This window comes from Mastigoproctus giganteus, chromosome 1 (genome assembly GCF_048544385.1).
Source record: "Mastigoproctus giganteus isolate SK-2022 chromosome 1, ASM4854438v1, whole genome shotgun sequence".
In the NCBI taxonomy this organism is placed as follows: domain Eukaryota; kingdom Metazoa; phylum Arthropoda; class Arachnida; order Uropygi; family Thelyphonidae; genus Mastigoproctus; species Mastigoproctus giganteus.
In genome coordinates, this window is record NC_143575.1 from 227842819 (window position 1) to 227860693 (window position 17875).

The following is a 17875-nucleotide window of genomic DNA, read 5'->3' on the forward strand; positions in this document are numbered from 1 at the left end:
TGCAGGGATGTAATCCTTTATACCACACTCCACTTTAAAATCTCGTCCTTTATCTAAACTTTGGTTTTCCAATAAATGTGCTAAGGCTGTTCAAGAGAAGAATGTTGCATATCGTAATTGGCTTGTTTCTAATTCTTCAGTTTCATTTTCTGCCTACACCAAAGCTCGCAACAATTGTAAAGCAGTTCAAACTAGAGTTTTAACTGGCTAAGAGTAGAAAACTTGTTTCTTGCCCTAATGGTAGCTGAGCATTCTGTTCTCTTGCCAAAGCTATTGGCCGCAACTTTTGCCCATCTGTGCTCCCACCTCTGTCCAAACCAGATGGTTCTGTTGTCACTTCAGCCAAGGATAAAGCTGACCTGCTAGCATCCCATTTTTCTTCCAACTCATGTATTAATGATCTTGGTAAAACACCTCCCACCATTCCCAACACGCTATATTCAATGCCTCCTGTGGTTTTCCGTCAAAAGGATGTCAGAAGAATTTTGACGAATCTTGATGCTAAGAAACTCCAGGTCCCGATGGTATTTCTCCACTTGTTCCCAAAACCTGTGCTCCTGAACTTACTCCTATTCTTTAGGGCCTTTTTTCGCTTTCTTATTCCAAAGGTGTTTTTCCTTCTGCTTGGAAATTTGCTCATGTCCAGCCAGTTCCTAAAAAGGGTGACAAATCCCTCCCATCCAATTATCGTTCCATTGCAATTACTTCTACTCTTTCTACAGTAATGGAGAAATCAATTAACCGCCAACTCTTAAACTACCTAGAAACCTTCCGTCTGATCAACGATCGCCAGTATGGATTCCGTCAGTGTCGATCCACTAGTGATATTCCGGCTTATGTTACCCATTTATGGACTAATTCAATGGAAAGGTTCGGTGAAACACAAGTAGTTGCTTTTGACATCTCAAAGGCTTTCGATCGTGTTTGGCATAAAGGTCTTCTAAACAAGCTTCCATCTTATGGTTTTCCTACTGTTTTTAGTAATTGGTTATTCAGTTTTCTCTCTGATCGCTCACTGAGGGTGATGGTAGATGGCTCTCTGTCTTCTAACTTCTCCACTAATGCCAGTGTCCCGAAGGTTCAGTTCTTTCCCCCACTCTTTTCCTCTTGTATATTAATGACCTTCTTCCATTGACTGGAAATCCTATCCATAGTTTTGCCGATGATAGCACATTACATTCCACTTTCCATTTTGAGAAACCTTGCCCAGTTTAATCAGCTTCAACTTCTCGAAAATCTTCTACCAGTTCCTTAAATGCCGATCGTCAGGTAATTCTCCAGTGGGGAAAAGACAACTTAGTTGATTTCAACCTTTCTACAGCCTTTCTTTTGGGATTACCCTGACTTCTAATCTGTCTTGGCACAAGCAGATTACCAATATTGCTTCCTCTGCATCTAAAAAACTTAGTTTTCTCTTTCGCTCTCGGCGTTACTTTTCTTTCAAACAGCTGCTCACTCTGTATAAATCTCAAATCCACCCTGTTCCCACATCTGGGGTGATGCCCCCAAAACCTCTCAGGCTTCTTGATTCCATTCAGAAGAGGGCAGTTAGGTTAATTAATGATTCGTCTCTAACAGAGTCTCTCCACTTGATGTCTCATAGACGTACTGTTTCTACTACGTGCCTTTTCTACAGATACTTCCACGGGCACTGTTCTTCTGAATTGGCTTCTACAATTCCCGCTCTCTCTTTCAAAACAGTCCGAACACGTGCCGCCACCAGCCAACATCCATTTGCTGTTCAACTTCAAACTCACAGAATCAACTTTTCATCTTCCTCGTTTATTGATTCAACTGCCATATTCTGGAACAACCTTCCTTCATACGTATTTCCTGAAAATTACAGTCTACAGAAATTCAAGTCCAATGTCAAATATCTTCTTTCGTTTTCTCAACCTTCAACTCAAGCACTGTACTAAGTACTATAGGTTCCAATACCTCTCGTGTTTGGGGTTTACATAAAATAAAATAAAATAAATAAAAAAATATAGATGATGGTTGCGCGTCGATACTCCTCACTTCCTGTTCCAAAACATCCCACAGGTGTTCAGTTGGATTAAGGTTAGGCGAAATTGGAGGCCAATCAAGATGGATGATATTTTCACTGTGAACCACTTGTGCACAGTGTGGGACCGATGACACGGCGCATTGTCTTCTTGGATGATTCCTTTTCTGTCCAGGAAAAAAAATGCAACATGGCAGGGTGCACATGGTCTCCTAAGACCTGCAGGGACACGTCACCAGTGCAATTCATTTCCTTATTTCAGTTATACAGAGAACCAATACAGATGTGTAGCGAAGTTAAGATTTCCATATAGAAAGATCGACTGGGATATATAGTATACATAGGGAAGCATTAGTAGCAAAGGAAATGCAAACTGAATTGGACGAAGTTTTGAAAGATGCATTAAGTGTGATCAACTTTATTAAAAGTGGAAGCTTAAATAGTAGAGTTTTCACTAACTTTGTAATGAAATGGGATCCGCTTATGAAACGCTTCTTTTATATACGAAAATGAGGTGGTTGTCCAGTGGTAAAGTGTTGCAACGTCTTTTTGACTTCAAACATGCAGTTTTTATTGATTTTATCGGATAAAAATCAGAACCTTGCTTAATTGTTTACAAATCGAAAATGGCTTGGAAACCTTAGTTACCTTGTTGATATATTTGAAAAACTTAATGATTTAAATTTAAGTCTTCAAGAACAGGGAACTGATATTAATACTCAGTGATAAAATAGAAGCTTTCAAAAAGAAACTTAATCTTTGGAAAATTCAATTGGGGCGCTATAATACTGAGACATTCCCTTGTTTTTCTCAATTTGTTAATAGCAATAATATTGACAGTCTACAATTTAGGGATATCATTTCCACCCACCTGACAATGCTAATTAAGAATTTTTCCAAAATTTAATGTATGTCCAGAAAAAAAAGTTGATTGGATTCGTGATCCCCTTGTTGAAATTTCTTCGTGCCCCGAAATTACCATTGATCAAAAGGAAGATCTTATCGACCTGAAGTCTGACGAATCATTACTTGCGCGTTTCAGGACCTCCAACTTGTGAAAATTTTTGGCTTTCTCTTCAAGAAGAGTATCCAGAATTATCGAAAATGGCCATACAAACTACCTACCTTTTGGGTTCACAAATTTATGTGAAGTTGGCTTCTTAAAATTAACAGCTATAAAAGCAAAACAACGTTCCAGACTTGATCCAGAAGACGACATGAGATTAGCAATTTCAAATATTGCACCAAATATTATCGGTTATCCAGGATTTGCATATAAGAAAAAGGTTCTCCATCCTTCTTATTAATTGTTTTGTAATTTTAATTGAAGAATTTGATTTATTATGTTTTGCTATCTGTATTCAATTAAAATATTAAACAATTATTTTAACATGTAAATTAAAAAGGAGACAATTTTTTTTATTCCTTTTTCAGTTGTTTGGTTTTTAGGAGCATTAGCAACTAAGGCCATATTGCTCGGGGGATATGCGGTGGTCATTCGCTGACCTTTCCGCATCCTCCATATTTGATGGTCACGGGCTCGAACCCCGGTCTAATCAAGAAGCGTGTGCTACGCACTGCTGCTCCTGGCTACAGAGGCGCCTCCTTTCTCAGTACTCGAATATAATTTTCTACTAAATAATTTATAAAATGCCATTTTTGTTCTCTAAAAATCTGGTCATCCTACCTCGGGGTTTACATTAAGGGGTCGCGTCAATTTTATATTTAATAAAGCGGGTCGCGAGTGAAATAAGTTTGCACACCACTGGTATATGCAACCAGGAGGAAAAAGTTAAAAAGGAATATTGTTTTGCCATGGTGGTCTGGAATGAATTGTCCAATCATAGGCGAGGAGTTTTTAGAGCCAGGAAAAATTATGATCGTAACAGAGGCGGGGAAGAGAGTGAAGTGCAGCTATTGAAGGAAATATATAGAGTTAAAAGGAGACAATATTATAAATTGATGATGGATAGTAAATGATGATGGCTTGGAACAATTTGGTATCAACCACAGGTAACACAGACCCATGGGGTCTTCTTTACAAAATCTGTAAAAATAAAATAATGGCAAGAGATATTTTTAATACAGTAATTAGTGGAAATGATGAGACAATAAACCGGATCTCTACAGTGGAAGCTATAGTTTATAAGTTATTTCCTGAAGATGATCGAAGTAATGATAATATATTACAAGTTGATATTCGACGCGAAAATTATGAGTACAGCACTAACCAGCATACGGGGTTATTTACTGCTGAATAATTAAAAGTAGCTGTGTCTAGGTTGAATAGTAGTAAGTGTCCCGGACAACACCTGGTTGAAAATGTAGCTATAGTCAAGATGTATTCTGTTTCCAGTTGTTCTTCTAAACATGTATAACAAATGTCTTTCGGAGGGTGTTTTTCCATAAATATGGGAGTATACTTTGCTAAAGACATAAAAGAAGCTAGGAAAAGAGGTGACCTATCCCACAGCACACAGACCTATATCCTTGCTAGCAAATTTGGGAAAACTGTATGAGCGACTATTGTTGATTCGAATACAACAGTTGGTGGATTGTCGCAATTTAGAAAAGATAAATGTACAGAGGATGCTGTAAATGATTTGATAGAATATTGTAATACATCAGTAGAGAAATAGCAGTGTTTATCGATTGCGAGGGCGCGTTCGACTCCCTGTGGTGGGAAAGTGTTTTAGTTGTCTTTGAATGCACTTCCCAGCTTATATCAAGTCGTTAGGAACTACTTTTCAAATCGGAGTATTCAAGTTAAAGCACAACATCTGTCATACAGTAGGAGAATATATAGAGGCTGTTCCCAAGGATCGGGTTCAGCCTCTATATACTTCTGGGCCCAACCTTTCGGAATTTAGTATTGGATGACTGGCTCTCTTGGAATCATGCCCACTGCCACAAGATAGCGTATGCGGACGATTTGGTTATTTGTATCACAGGTAGATCTAGGATGATTTTAGAAGTAGTTGCGCCTGTTTTACAGGACCTAGAAAATTGGGCTAATATTAATAAGTTAAAAATCTCATCTAAGAAAACATTAATGTTGATTTTTAATCACAACCTTAATTATCGGAGACCACCTAGAGTTTTGATTAATGGACAACAGATACCGTATGTTCCCAGAACTAAATATTTAGGAGTAATAATAGATGGCCGGTTTCGTTTTATGCCCCATATTGCTAGTATTACGGAGAAAATAAAAAGTTTCACATCTGCGGTAGTGAGAATTACAAGATCAGAGTGGGGTTTACAGAAAAAGACCTTGCTCTACCACAAGGCTGAATTTTTACCTATATTTGCTTATGCAGCTGGAATATGACCATGGTACAATAAAGTGATTATGAGTAAAGTTCGGATTAAACTGTTATCCTTATAGAGGTTTATGTTACTAGCCACATTTCGAGCATGCAGAACAGTGTCAACCAATGCATTGCAAGTAATGGTGGGGTTCTACCTTTGGATCTTTATATAGTGTACAGAGGGTTATCATATGCTCTGAGGAAACAGATTCCAGCAACCATTATGGAGATCAGTGTCCAAAGTAACAGTGATATTAAGAAAGAAAAAACACTACTGCAGCTTTTATATAACTTATGGCAAGAAAGATGGATTGCTAGTGAGACAGGAAAAGTTACAATGAAGTTTATTCCTGATGTAAGGTATATTATTTGTACATCTCCAGTAAATGGTTCTATGGTCTTATATTCTAACTGGATTCTTATATTCTTATATTCTAACTGGACATGGGTCGTTTAAATCTAAGTTGTGTTACTTCGGATTAGAGGTTGATAGTGTGAATGTCCGCATTACTTTTACGAGAGGCAGGAACTGATGGTGCAGGTTCCACAACTACAGCCAGGAGTGGAGCAATCATTATTGGCTAGAGCTAGTAATTTCAATGCATTACAGAAGTTTTGTATTCGTGCCTTCGCTGGAAGAAGAAGGAACCTTGTGAATATTGACGGTCCTGGAGTAGTGAACAGGAACATATAAGTTCTTCATGACTTGCAATTGGCTTTACATCTATGTGCACCCTCTTCTCTCTCTCTTTTTTTGTATTTATTTGTTTTTATTATTTTTTTAATTAATTTATTTTTATTCATTTATTATTATTATTTTTTTTTAGCTGGTACCTAGGTACAAGATATCACAACTTATGAATTGTGGTTTTTCTTTTTTTTTTTTTTTTTTTTGCTGGTACCCAGGTGTGGGCGACCTTCGTCCGGGATTGCTGGCATCCACCGGTATGGCACATCCACTGGTGGATGCAGGATTTGGTGCATTACAGCACAGACTACTGGTACAGGTTCAGCTCCACGTGCCGAGGTTGGGCACCAGGAATTAGCTATCCAGGTGTTAGCTGCTCCCTGGTGGCAAAGTGGCATGACTTAAACAACACATACTACAGTACACGCACTAACACACTAATGTTATGTCAGGCCCGTTTACAGAGACATTAGGTGGAGATAGGCATACACCTATGAGCCACCGTAGACAGGAAACGCATACATACGTACAGGGGATATTGAGGGGTATTCATGTGTTGTTGAGGTGGATCCCAGGGTTTCCCCCATCAGCCGTCGTCGTACATCTTGTGTATAAGCTTAACACACTACATAAAAATTGCCCAAACCGGCCATTTTTTTGTAGTGTGTTGGATGTGTAAGTGTAGTGATATGGTGTGCTGTTAGGTTTTCGGTCGGTACCTGGCTTTTAGATGGGAAGTAGCAACACCTAGTCAACATGTCCCAATCCCTGCCGCATGGCGGCGGCCAGGATCTACTATCATCTGCTGGACTGACCCAGTGCAAAAGACCGGAGAGAGCCCAAATTAGGGTGAAATGAAAAGGCTATAGAAGGAGGAATTTGGGAGCTGGAGAGGAAGGAAAGAATAGAAGAGAGGAGGATCAAACAGAAGAACCCTCCAATAGTTAGAAGCTAGAAGAAATAAAGCAAGACTAAAGGAGATAGAGGTGAAGTTGACTGACTTCTCATGCTATGGAGGATCCCATCCTAGAAGCTAGGATCAGCAAGATTTCTTGAAATATAATTGTCTAATCTCTTGTAGACATTGCTCCAAGCACTTATATATATATTCAGTGTCTGCTACCTAGACTTTTTGAGATCGAACTATATAGCTTTAGTTACAATTCCATAATTTGTCTTACCATCCAGGGAGAAATCTGTTGTGGTGCTGCATTAAGTTCGAATGAGATAGTCAAGAGGTTAGGAAGCAACTAATTAGTTTCTGAAGCCCTTGTGATTTTTTTCGTTGGGAACGTTGATATCAAGCTGGAGTGGGACAGCGTATATATGTGTGATGGGGTCCATGTGCGAAACCCCTGACCCTTGGTGGTTCACTGGACTTGTATAGTTGCAATTAAGTTTGTTTGAGTTGTCTGGATATCTTGTCATAAATTACTTCAGTGTTATCTCAGGAGATGTATTCTATTTCGTATATCTTCATGGTGGTATAGACGGGGATAGAGAAAAAAGAAGTAAAACCTCATATTATCTGCATTAGTGTGTCTAAATAGGTCTTCTGTGCCAGTTTCAAGTTCTACAGTGCTAAGCTTAAGCAGCGAAGAAAAAGATACAATGGTACATAGTTATTATAATGTTAAGATAGAAGAAAGTAAACTTACATCTGGGCTACACAAAATTACAATGAGTTTTATTTAATTAATAAACTTCAATGATCATCCTTAATTTTAGTGGAGAGGATGTTTAGTGCTGTAACATACTGATGGCATCATCTTTCTCAGATGACACAATATAAAGGGCAAAAATTTAAACTAGAAAATGGAGGTTGCAGGAGAAAAAAATATGGGCAGAAATTTACTTTTGCCTCGAGAGAAATTGATGAAATAAACTGTTTTGCTAACAATGTTTCTAAAGAGTTCAACTCATTCTTCTAAGATAAATTTCTTATGGTCTCTAGTAAGATAGCTGATGCTTTTTGATATAGCATAAAGTTTTAAAAATGTTTTATTTCTCTTGAGAATGATTTTAATCTTCAAAATTATGATTTCATTTCTTTTCCGTGTTTCCAGATTTAATGAAACCAATCTTTATAATGCAATTCATCATTAAACGTTCAACGGGTCCTGATGGTATTTCACACAACTTTTGGGAACATTCACTGCATTTACTCACTATTAATTGTTATAATTTTTTTGAATTCAGGAATTAATTATTCTGCTTTTAAAAGTTGTTTCATAGTTCCAATACATGAAAAAAAAAAAAAAAAGATTATGCAGACTGATTCAGAATTATTGTCCTGTAACCTTATTGAACTCTTTAACAAAGCTGTTTAACACAATTAAACTACCCTCAGGGGTAAAGGGAAGGGTTTTCGTAAAGGCGACTACAGTGGTCTGAGACAGTATTTAAATTCTATACAGTGCGACCAACTGATGATGTTACCAACAGCAAATTCAAAATGGGAAGCATTCAAAGAATTTATCTTGGCTTTACATGCCAACTAAGAAATGTTGTTCAAGGTTTAGGCCTAAATGGATGTCAGATGAACTAATGAGGCATATGGCAGAGAAGAAAAATGCATGGGATACATATAAATTAATGGGTGACATGGAAGCCTATGATAGATATAAGCTGGTCTGTAACCAAGTCACAAAGGAGATTAGGCAGCAAAGGCAGATTATGAGAAATCTTTGATAGATATAAGCTGGTCTGTAACCAAGTCACAAAGGAGATTAGGCAGCAAAGGCAGATTATGAGACATCTTTGGCAAAGGATGCAGAGAAAAACAGCAAACAGTTCTTTACCTGGGAGTAATTGTGCAGCCAGTTATGAAGTTTTCTGAGCAGTGCAGACGGTCTGCAAGAGTAGGTCAAGGTGTCTTGTCAATGATATGCAGGAATTTTTCTAGCAGGGACAAGGTGATTATCCCATTGTATAAGACAATGGTCAGCCACACCTTGAGTACTGTGTACAGGTCTGGAGGCTGTTGGAACGAGTACAGAGAATGGCAACAAGATTAGTGAATGGAACAAAGGGTTGCTCTTACGAAGAAAGGCTAAAGTTTTGCAAATTACAGTATCTGAAGACTAGCGATCAGATTACCTGCGAGGTGATCTGATTGAGGTGTATAAAGCCTTGAATGGTTGGATCATGCTCAATACTGATGGGATTTTTCCTCTTGCTCAGAATAATCACCTGAGAGGGCATAAATTCAAATTGAGGAAAGACAGATGTAGGATAGATGTGTGGAAGTTTGCCTTTAGCCAGCAGGTAGTTGGTTGGTGGAACAGACTTCCATCCTTTGTTGTGGAAGTTGATAGCCTAATAAATTTAAGGCTGAGCTGGACAGGTATTTGGATCAAACGGAGGGGTGATATGGGAGTGTTTTTCTTTCTTTTTTGGCTGATGCTGCATAAGCTTGCTTTCTTGCATCATATGCCTCTACTAATGCTAATTATTTGCTCAAAGAACTTAAAGCTTTATAAATCATTTTATTTCAGTTCACCAGCACGAGTTTAGGCCCACAGGTTTAATGATAACAAATTTATTAACATTCTGGCAATGTATCAGAAATATAATATATACAGATTTTTCTCTCACCTTTGATTCTATTGGTTGCTCTTTACTTATTAAAAAAACTTCAAGCTTATGGTTTTCAGAAGCCACTACTACAATGATTTCACAACTCTCTAACCCTAAATACCAACTAATCATTAATGGAGTCTTGTCCTCTCGTTTTATATTAAAGTTTGGCATGCCATAAGGACCTTCGCTATTTTCTGTATACATTAATGACATGTTGATGTCATTAATTTAGGTGGTGTTCAATACTTAGCTTATGCAGATGATTTTAGATTTTTTTCGTTTACATTTTTGAGTAAAATAAGATTCCTGTGAATTACTAACACATAATTTGTTCGTGAATTAATTTGTCATTCATAATTTGTCCTGAAGTTGATTAAAGTTAAACTTTAAAAACTTTTCAACTTTAATCAACTTCACGACAACCAAGGACGGAGTTAAGTGCACTTCTACTTCCTTGCGCAAATTTTAATCCCGTTTCATCGTAATTACAACTTATTCATCCCCTTAATTTTTTTAAAAAACCAATCACCTTAAAATTAGCTAATCTCTTATTATTCAAACCATAACAATTGCAGATCGATCAAAGGTGAGTACTGGAAATTTAAGCTTTTGCTATTTTTGAATTTAGTCCAATAAAACAGTACTTTAAGACATACTATAACTTCTAAATATGAGTATCAACTTATAAAGTTCAGGGAGTGACTTTTACCTCTAATTGCAGCTTCTCAGTTCATATTAAAAATGTTATTGCTTGCACAGGTTTGAAACGATACTCCATATCCCTGGATTCATCATACAGAACACCTTACAATGACTTGCTTCCCATTTTTGAATTTGCTTCTTTTATTCAGTCTTCTATATCTGGCCTTCAGGTTACTGCTTTGGAGAACAACATACAGTCATCATCATCAGCCATTTTCAATCCACTGCAGGATGAAGGCCTCTCCAGCAACTTTCCAGTTCCTTCTGTTTTGAGCACTGGCCATCCATTTACTACTCAAAAACTCATGAATTTCATCTATCCATCTCCGCCTTTGTCTTCCAGGTTTTCTTCTAGCTCCTCTTGGGTACCATTCTGTTATTTTCTTAGTCCATCTGTCACCATGTCTTCGAGCTATGTGTCCTGCCCAAGACCATTTTAGTTCTTTAGTTTTGATAAAAATGTCCTTTACTTGAGTTTGCTGCCTAATCCATGTGTTTCTTCTTATCTAACAGTCTGATTCCCAATATAATTCGTTCCATTCTTCGCTGTGTAGTTCTTAGCTTCTCTTCCATTCTTTTGGTGAGTGCCCAAGTTTCACTTCCATAAGTCATGGTGGGGAGTATACATTGATTCATTATTTTACGTTTCAGACAAACTGGGATATTGTTCTTCAGTATGTGACTATATTTCCTGAATGCTATCCATCCAAAATTTATTCTTCTCTTGACTTCCAGCCATTTATCATTATTACAGCTAATAACTTGTCCCAGATAAGTATATGACTCCACCTTTTCAATTACTGCTCCTTCAATCATTATTTCCCTTTCTGTGGCATACTTGTTCATCATTATTTTTGTTTTAGCCATATTCATCTTTAGTCCAAAATCCTTACTAACTGTGCATAACTGATTAAGATTTTCCTCTAATTCTTTGGGATCATGGCTTATGACCACAATGTCATCTGCAAATCGTAAATGGTTTAGGTACTCTCCGTTCACATTGACTCCTTTCTGCGACCAGTCTAATCTTCTGAAAGCTTCCTCAAGGGCAGCAGTAAACAGCTTCGGAGATATTGTGTCTCCTTGTCCAACTCCTTTCTCGATTTTAAATTTCCTACTGTCTTTGTCTAGTCTAATAAAGGATGTAGCACTCTCATATATTTTCTTCAAAATCATAATATATGGTGTATCTATGCCTTGTCTTTCTAGTGCCCGAAACATTGCCTTATGCTGTATGGAGTCAAATGCCTTTTCGTAATCCACAAATGCCAGGCATAATGGTGTTTTATATTCATTTGCTTTCTCCATTAGCTGTGATATTACGTGAAGGTGATCCATAGTTGAGAATCCTGTCCTAAAGCCAGCTTGCTCTTTCGGTTGATTCTCATCAAGTATTCTTTCTAATCTGTTAGTAATGACCCTTGTGAACAACTTGTAGATTTGGGATAACAAGCTAATTGGTCTATAATTTCCAATTTCTCATTTATATCCTTTCTTATGCAGCAAAACTATGATTGCATTATTCTACTGCTTAGGCATCACACCTTTTCTAATGCACTTTGTGAAGAGCCTTGCCAGTTTTTGTGTTATGTCTCTTCCTCCCAATTTTAACAACTCTACAGTAACTTCATCTTCCCCCGGGGCTTTCCGATTTTTCATTTTCTTCAATGCATGTTCTACCTCATCAGGAAGAATATCCTGTATGTCGTATGTGTTGCTACTTTGCAATCCATCTTCCCCACTGCTGGTATCATTCCCTCGCTCCTTGTATAATTCTCTATAGTAGTCTTCTGCTATTTGAATTATGCCTTCTCTGCTGTTTATAAGTACACCATTGCTATTCTTCAGTTTCAGTATCATTTGTCTTTCTATATTACTGCTCATGGCTGCTGATTTAAATCCTTTGTTTTCCCTTAATGCTTGTTCTACTTTTCTTGTGTTAAATATTCTTATGTCCTCTCTGAGTCTCTTTCTAATGGCTTTGCATAACTCAGTATACTCAATTTTCTCCCTGTCAGTGTTTTTCTTGCTCTTCATTTGTCGTCTTCGGTTCATCATGACAAGTGTTTCTTGACTAATTTTTTCTTCTTTGGATTTCTGTTTCCCTATAGGTTTCTTGGGCTTTATCACTTTCAGAAAGTTGTAATATTCCTCGTCGATATCTTGGTCCTGAGCAGTCTGCAGAAGCTCAAACTTGTTCTTAAGTTCCAGTACATACTGCCTTTTCTCCTCCTCTGTTATTTCAAAGACCTTTGTATTATTTACTCGAGTCAGTTTTTTCCTTTCCTTTCCTACATCTATATCAAGTGTACATCTTACCATTCTGTGATCACTTCCAACATTTACCTTATTCAGGACGGTAACATCATTCACAATATATCTTCTGTTAGTGAGGATGAAGTCGATTTCATTAGTTGTTAATCCATTTGGACTCTTCCATGTCCACTTTCTGTTCACCCTTTTCTTGAAAAAAGTGTTCATTACTGACATTCCTTGAGATTCTGCAAATTCCACAAGTCTTTCACCTCTTTTATTTCTTTCACCAATTCCAAAATTTCCTATAGTTCCTCTTTCTGCACTGTTTTGCCTTTTTCCAACCTTAGCATTGAAGTCCCCCATAATAATAGTGTAGTGGGTTTTCTGCTCATCTAGAAGACTCTCTATTTCAGTGTACATTTCTTCAACCTCTTCATCATCATGGCTCGATGTTGGTGCATAAATCATTATAATCTTTAGCTTGTACCTCTTAGAAATCTTGAGTATTAGTCTTGACACCCTTGGTGATGTGCTTTTGAATTCCAAAATGTTGTTTTTAAAATCTTTATGGACCAGAAACCCAACTCCACCTTCACTCCTTTCACTGTTTCCATTGATGTACAGCAGATTTCCACTTGATAAACTTATAAGTGATTCATTTCTTATTCTTGTTTCAGCCAAACCGATGATATTCCAATTCACATTTTCTAATTCCTTTTCCAGCTCTAATATCCTGTCTTCACCGATGAGTGATCGTACATTATAACAGGCCAAGTTACAGTGCAATGCTTTAAAATCTATGCTTAGATTACATGGTGAAATTAGATATATAAACATTGCTATGATGAATACTGAAGATAATTTGCAACCTTTGGTCAAATAGCATATTCTTTCAGGTCTTCAATTTATTTAAAAAATCATATGGATTATGGTCATCTTATTCCCATATTTATAGGTATTTATTCTTTTATGTGGCCATAAATTCATCCTTAAATATTTTTTTTGTTGTAAATGCCTTTAAATTATATTTCAAGTTTGCAAATGTCTGTTTAGAATTCTAATCAATGAATTTATGCGAATACTTTACATTATTCAAATTTAGAATTGTTATGTTTTATTGCTAGTCTTCCCCTTCTCATTTTATTGGTAGTTATTTGCTGTTAATTTTATTGCATTTATGTTATATTGTATTTAAAATTCTACTACTTGTTTCCTCCTGTCTTGGTTCATTGTAATTATAGGGAGCTGTAAGTTACGATGAAAATAAACAAAATTTCTGCCTGGTGTTGTGGATAGTTTGAATAAATTTAAAGGATTGCACAAATTATTAGAATGGATGTGTAAATGAGGAGGCAGGGAGAATTTATTTTATTTTTTAATTGGCTGATGCTGTATGTTTTCTTCCGTGCATCATTTTGCAACTAATACTATTATCTGGTTCCTGGCTCTGGCACAGAGGTCTGAAATGCAGTGTGTTCTAATGCATGTTGCACTTCAGTCATGCTGTAATGGGTGGCACGTTCTAATACTGGGATTCACAAAATGTGGCCTGCATCCATTTTTATATCAAAATTTATTGAGAAGTGTTGTTATCTAATATATACGTTGTGTAATGTATATACATATTGGTGATATCAGAGTATTAACCAGATATACAACCCACCCACAATTTCTATTGTTGAATTTTCATCAGTATTGGTCCGCTGACAAAAAATTTGAAAACCGCTGCTGCAAGTTTTTATTTGGGGGGGAGAGAAGAAGAGAATGGAGTTGTAAGAATTCAAACAGGAAAAAAAAAAAAAAAAAAAAAAAGTTTACATTTTAGTATTACAAGAGATTATGTGAAATTACCATAGGTTTTATATATTTTCTCCTACCTTTCACAATGAAGTCATCTCTTATGATGTAGAATTCAGGAGACCAAAATACTGTTTATACTCCAGTACAACCACATAGGGTGGGAGAAGTTCACAAGGTAGTGCAGAAATACAAGGGCATCATGTATTTAGTAGTCACATGAGCTAGAACCACAGTCACTCAAGCATGCGTACTTCTGTACTCTGGTGCTTGACCACCAAACTATTCCAACTTTTGTGTCAATATCTTCATTAATCATAATGGTCTTAGCATTGTTCCTGTGAAAGCTCTTACCAGTCATAGTTGTTTGCAAGGGACAAAAAATATCATAATCACACAAGATAAAATCTGGATGTTTCAGTACTAGTGAAATCTGCCAGCATAAGCTTCATCACTATCTCTGTGCATAGATGGGAGATTTGATGCACAGTAATTCAATGCCTTTTACTATTACTGTAAATGGTTTTACTGTTAGTGCCTAACAGTAGTTTGAAATTTATTTTAGTCCCATGTAGCACAAATTAAATGATTGGTGGCAATCGTAAAAACTGCAAGGTCATCTTTGTTTGACTTGTAAATGTTGCTACATTTATCTCATATGGATGTGGTTATTTCTTTGTTTGAGCCAGAACATCTTGTTGTGGTTCTCAATTGTTCAAAACATCCCAAGGGAGTTCAGTCTGGTACATATTTGGGCTGAAAATGGTAGATTCACAATATTGTTCTCCTGAAATCACCATTGTACTTACCATGCTTTGTGATGTGCAGTGTTGTCACGATGATGCAAGAATGGCTTTAAGGAGCTTTTAAGCCATAATGCAAGTAAGACAGAATTGTTCACAATAGACTGCTGTAGTCATGGCTTCATTCTTGACAGCAGTGGACCATTTTAGCTGCATGAGAACAGCCCTATACCATCGCACTTCATTAATGGTATAATACATTGATGTGGGGCAGCTTCAGCATAAAAAACAGCTGCAAGTGCAAGGTAACATTCTATGAAGCGTGCAGTCAACAGTGATTCTTAGACGTAATGCAAAAAGAATGTACATGGAAAACGTTTTGCCTCAAGATTAATGACCGAAAATTTCTCTATCTTCCTAAATATAGAGTTTTATTAGAGTAAATTTATTCCTCTTGCCATTCAGTTTGATGTAGATGTGCTCTGGGGTAATTAATAGTGGTCTTTCTGGTTTGGAATAAATGGTCACTTCACTTTGTCTTCCATTGGTGTAGAAAGTTTCTAACAGTACTACAGTAGTTTTTAAAGTGAAATTTATGGTTTTTGCCACCTCACAGGTGTTGTGTGAAAGCACATGCATGGTATAGTGTGATCATTCTTGCAACTTTATTTTTGATCAGCTTTTTTAGTGGCCTACTTACACATCATAGCAGGTGCTTCTCCAATATATATATCTACATATATATATTATAATATTTATATACAAAATATATAAGCAGAAATGTGCTGTGTCTATAATTTTTAAAATTTGTGCACGTAGCAGCTTTACAAACTTTAAAATAGAAGATTAATACAATAAAACCTCAATTTAATGGACTTTATGGGGAAAGGCCTGTCTGTTAAACTAAAAAGAATATATAGCCACAGTTGCTAGAATGTTATGAAAAAATTCAGTAGCATGGAACAAAAAAAAAAAAACAAAAACACGACGTTGTAATACTGTACTATTTTATTGCACTTGCCAGGTGTGTGGAGTACAAAATCAAGCTTTGAAACTTAAAATTTATCAGAAATGCTCTTAATTTTCTAGCGATTACGGAACCAGCTGGTAGAGATTCTCAGGCATTTGGCTGTTAATAATGACCACTTGTTTATTACTACCTAGAATACCAGACAATTTTGATCATACATTTAATGCATAATTAGGATTTAGTGTTATAATCAACCGTGTTAGTAAATGATAAATAACTTTTAGTAAACATGAATATAAATTGCTTTGTTCAGAGCATTTCAATTTCATTATGGATAATTAACAACTTAGTAGTAAGTTAATATTCATCATTTTTGCCCACACATAATAAGACACCCCTTCCCCACAAAAAAGTCGAAACCTTTTAAAAATCTTATTTCATTTCATAAGATACTAACACAATGTAATGCACACCAAAATTTCAACCAGTATTCCTGAAGAGGAAACTTGCCCACACAAACTTTGATAAAGCCTTCATGTGTAGCTATTTTGATTGCCATTTCTCACTGATGAGCAAAAGTGGTGTGTGTCAGCACATACCACTTTTACTTGGAGCTTATGGAAAATTATCAGTCTCTCAGTAAAAAAAAAAAAAAAAAAAGGCAGTGTGAAGTATTGCATGGCATTTTTATCGAAGTACAGTATATTTGTGGATGTGGAAAATTCCCAATTCAATCTGTTGGTAGAACATTAATCTTCCAATGCTAGTATGTCATCTGACAGATGTGACTTTTAAAATTTCTGCTATTTTTTTTTTTTTTTTTTTTTTTTTAAATCTGGAAATAAAATCAAAACCTTTTCCCACCTATTCTCTACAGTAGGCACTAGTTAATATGATCACTGGTTATCAGAATTGGCCACTTATAGAATCAAATTTCAAAAAGCTAATTCAAATTACTAAAATTTACTACACTTTCATGTTTATTAGAATTATATGTTGTTATGAGAATCAATTTTGAACACCATTGTGATATTTTTTCAAAGCAGGTTTTTGTAGTTCATAAATTTAAATAACCATAAAACAAAACAGTTTTATGATTGTTTAAATATGAACCTTTATTCAATATTTAATTGGGTCGCCTTTGCCTCGAATAACAACAACAATAATGTGGTGCAGCATGAATTTTCTAAGATGTTTTAATGTATTTTTATCTAATTGTAACCATTCTTCCAGCAAAATATTGTCAATTTCATTATGGATAATTAACAACTTCCACAACAGAGTTGAAGGAAGAGGACTTTGTTGTCAAATAGCTCTCTCCAGCATATCCCACATATTCTCAATAGGAATGAGATCAGGTGAGTGTGAGGGCCAGGGAAAATGGTGGACTGTGTCATGTTCTCTGAACCATTCTTGCATAATGCACTGTCATCCATATAGTGACCATCACCTTTGGGATAAAAGCCAAAAAAAAAAAAAAAAAAAAATAATAATCACACAACCATTCCTTCTAAATGTTTGTCCGGTTCCTCCTTGAATTTATTTAAGCTATCAACTTCCACAACGACAGATTGAACCTTGTTCCATCACTGAACCACCCGTTGGCTAAAGGCAAATTTCCGCACATCCATTCTACAACTGTCTTTCCTTAATTTGAATTTATGCTCCCTTAGGTTCGCAATCTGAGCAAGTGGAAGAATCCAATCTGAATTCAGTGTGCTCAACCTGTTAAAGGCCTTATACACCTCAATCAGATCACCTCGCAGGTGCCTAATCTCCAGCCGCTGCAACTTGCAGAACTTAAGTCTCTCTTGGTATGAG